The 4,356-nt window shown below is 27.4% G+C and overlaps 1 long non-coding RNA gene across 1 annotated transcript; it reads left to right on the forward strand.

The window, feature by feature from the left end:
* The first annotated feature begins 530 nt into the window (after positions 1-530).
* LOC115881609 lies at positions 531-1,557 on the forward strand. The gene is made up of 2 exons (XR_004050062.1): positions 531-730; positions 1,353-1,557. It is a non-coding gene; the product is annotated as an uncharacterized LOC115881609 (long non-coding RNA).
* Positions 1,558-4,356: the final 2,799 nt, after the last annotated feature.

Here is a 4,356-nt window from a genome sequence, read left to right on the forward strand (position 1 = left end):
TTGGCAAGATCAGCTTTTATTTTTCCATATTTCTTAACTATTAATAAACTATTAGTGTATAATTGTTTCATTTTATATAAAGGACCAAAATTAGCATTTAAAATGGGTCTACACTGGGAAATGTGTAAGAATTAAAGAATTTAAACATCGTGAAGTGTCATTTCAAAAGTAAGTACTGTTCTGTGGTAATGCAGCATTTCCTTTTATTTACCTATTTGTTAATATTTGTTTTATAATATAATATATTATGTATATTATAAGAAGTAATGTTTATATTTTTGTTACAATATTGTCCGAATCAAAATCGTATAGTTGTATTTAATTATGAATACAAATAATTGGTATGTTTACATAAATTATAATTGGTATGTTTACATTTATAAAAAATAATGCCTATTTACGTTTTGTATTACTAAGATAAATATTTTATTTCAGATTTCTAAAAGATAGTGAGAGAAAAATTAAATGGTTTTCCCTGTTAAGATTTATTCATAGCATGATATTAAAAAGTCGAGCAAAAGGAGCTCAAAAACAGCTGATTGTAAGGAATTGAAGAAAATATTTAAAAACTGATGAATTTTCACAGCCATTTATGTCGCGATTTATGGTGTTTCAACTGTTTTAACATCACCTAGGAAATTAACATTAAGACTGCATTAAGATATTAGGATCCTGCAGATAACTAGATAAGAAGTATGATCTTGTTAGCATACCTATTCCGTCATAATATGTAAGTACATATATATTTACAGTTAATTTTTTTAATATAAAATATTACTATATACTAATATGTATACACAGATTCAAAGTGTACATGGTGGTGCCTTTCATACAATACGAAGGTTTCAAGGATTTTTGTTGGAAGTTTGTATTGAAATGAAATTTTGAGAACATATGGAGGGTTCAGAAGTCAATCAAGTTAAGGGTGGTTGTAACGATGTCCCATAATCCTGCGGTTAAAACATATCAGCTAGTTTTTATATATAAACACCAATTGTTTTGTTTTAACAGCAGGATTACGGGACATCGTTGCAGCCACCCTGTCAGTCATACAAATTCACTTTCATTTCCCTTGAAGCCTTCACGTCCTATGAGAGGCGCCACCCTATATATAGATTTGTATATATTATATTAATATTATTTTACTAAAATTACACAATAGTTGTATAAGATCTCACCACCAAAAAAAAAGTGTTAGGGTTGGCTTTGAAAGCAAGATTTATGTCATTTTATAAAATGTAAATTTATATGGTGAATGTCATTGATTGTCAATTTTATTTTTATTTTGCTCACAATGTATTCTCAATGTAGATATTTATATTCACCAACTTCATGTTTATATTTTCTTTTAGGAAGTGAAGATATTCATGGTGTGGAAGTTGTTACTTTAATTACATAGTGCATATGAAATTGGTCCTTTACATCACATTTAAAATCGACGTAATGCTACTATGCAAAATAGTGAGAGATGTGAACCCTAGGGAGAGCTACAGAAATACTTTTGTTGAGAGACAAGTTATGATAGTGATTAGAATCGCATATTCTAGACTTTTACTTGTTTGTGTATAAAAATCAATATATTTTTGAGTTTTGCATATTTAATCATGGCATAGTACAGGACTCAAGTCATATTTAATATCGGGTAGATATAATATCAGATACCTACAAAGAAATGACACTTAATATAAATATCTACTATAATATATCAGAGAATTTAAAAAGAAAATCACTTTCTATTTCATGTTTTCATTATTAACTTTTGGTTAAGATAATTATGCTTCAGCTCTACACTTTGTAAAATATTATAATATTGTACTTTTTGCAACAGATATTTCGATAATTCGACATTATCAAAAAAAATCGGCATCAGCCATGGCTATAAAATGAAGATCGCTGTTATTTTATATGTAAAATTATATGGGGAATGTCATCGATCATCATTTCCAAGCCAACTGGACGCCGTTTTTTTTTTGATCATACAGTATTTATGTCTTATTATTCATATTTTATAAAACTAGAAATTTATGATATATACTAATTATTATACATACTAATTTTGTAATATTTAATAATTATGTAATAAGTTAGTAGTTATTAGTAGTAATAAGTTAATAAACCATACGATCGAAAAAAAACGGCCTCAAAGGCGACTGGGGAATGAAAATATGATAATTTCAGCGTGGTCAAGCCCTAGACGACATTTTCTTGGCTCAAACTATTTTTTAAAGGCGCTCTAAGGTAATGTAATTAATTTTTATATTAAATAAAAATAATTTTTAAATGGTGTAGTTTAAGATTGACCTCGCTAAATTATCAATCGTCATTCCCAGCCGTCTTTCACGCCGTTTTTTTTAGATTATTTGCTATAACTATGTTATTTGTTATGCAAATATGTTAACACAAAAAGCCAATGAGAAATTGGTTTCTGCTTGGATCCTTACAGTAGCATTTAACTAAATATATATTTTTTTTCAGGCTACAATATTTTATTTAATATGAACCTGTAAATGTAGTAAGAATATTATACATATATTTTTTACTTAGTCCCTAAATATATATTTAAAATACAACACTTGTTTTTTTATTAATATAGTGTTATGATTAATACCTAATTAATGTAAAATGATATGGTATGTAAATATCCTTACATTGAGAATTCGTTTGGTCAAAATATTAGTCATAACAAGAATTTATTTTGTCATGAGTTTTTAGCCCAGAATCATATAAAATAAATGAATTTTAAAACTACAAAACATTGTTTTTTTTTTGTTTTTGTGTTAATATTTCTAATTAAAATTACCGAATATATTTTACGGTATAGGTAACCAAACCTATCGTTGTTTATTATGGTATAACTGGTCTGAAAGCTCCATGCTAACAGAAAAGATGAATTTTGTGCTTTTTTCATTATACATTATATTAATTATATTATTAATGTATATCTACTGATATTCAATATAAAAATTAGTTGTTCACATGTATCTACTTTTCTTTTGTAATTAATATTATCTAAATAACAAAACATCTTATATAATAGATCCATTAACATTTTAGTTTATCAATCAATATATATTATACGATAATACGTACCTATAATATCTTTTAATTATATCTTATAACTTTTAATTGTTGAATATTTAATAAACACATTTTTTATAGTGTTTGTCAAATATTTTATAGCATATATTATGTATTTATAATAATTTATTAGTTTTATTGCATGAACACATTTTTAAAATTTATTATTAAAAAAATATTTTATCTATGCCTCTAACCACCTACTTCTATATCTCTGGCTTTTACCAGCTTTTACTCATCAATGAAATCTCAAGGATAAATTCTGTTTTGATGCTCTTCTGCTTCGAATCTTCGAATTCCCCTACCACTTTCCTCTTTACCCCGCTGTCCATAAACTAGGGTAGTGGGGGCACTAACCGATAAAACGATGTTGGCACCTCGATTTTGTGAATTTATGAATGACTTGCTCTATCTATTTTTATTGTTAATCTAAGGTTTCAATCAAAAAGTTGCCGAAATAAGGGGTTGCCGCGGTTCAAAGTTTTTCATACTACTTTATACGGATCCGGCAACAATGTATCCGGCATATGTAGCTCTATAATAAAAAAAACCTTTTTAATTTTGGATAAGTGTTAACCTAAAGTATGTATTAGGATGTGTTTCAGGAAAATATTTTAACTTCTACAGGGTGGCTCATAAAAGTGTGAGTGGACTGAGATCCTAATACAAATAATGTTCATTTTTTAATCCTCATAATAGGGTGTTTTGAATAAACAATGATATTTAAAAATATCATTGTTTTGTATAAAAACAGCTTCTTAAAATCATCTCTTTAGTTTTCTTGTTGTTCCCTTGGGACAATTTTGGCTTATATGACTTTTTACGTCACATACTACAAGAATAGTTTTATGGTTGATGTAGGAGAACAGATAGCTAGATAGATATTGATTTAGCACAGAGAAACGAATCAGATGTAGAGTGGAATTCCTATTTGGTCAACAATGTCTTTTAAGATAAAATCGGCACCAGGTCTGTGCAGGAACGCTGTTGTTTGTTACTTGTCTCTACACCTGTCAGTTTTGGCTCGGGTACTTTCTAAAAATGAATGCATGGCACGCTAAAAAAATGACGTAACTAAATTATCTGGTTCTAACAACTGAAAAAATAGACGTAGAAAAAATAATAATAGGTTACGAACTTTTTAAGAATTATGAAATTAAAAGAATTAACTTCTCAATTCATCAATATCAAATATTATCGATAATAATCATAAATTATCAATAATATCAATAATAACCATAAATAGAGTCATAATTCCCTTAGGACATTATTAATTTT

The sequence above is a fragment of the Sitophilus oryzae genome, unplaced genomic scaffold (genome assembly GCF_002938485.1).
Source record: "Sitophilus oryzae breed Bouriz unplaced genomic scaffold, Soryzae_2.0 scaffold_172_pilon_pilon, whole genome shotgun sequence".
Lineage (NCBI taxonomy): Eukaryota > Metazoa > Arthropoda > Insecta > Coleoptera > Curculionidae > Sitophilus > Sitophilus oryzae.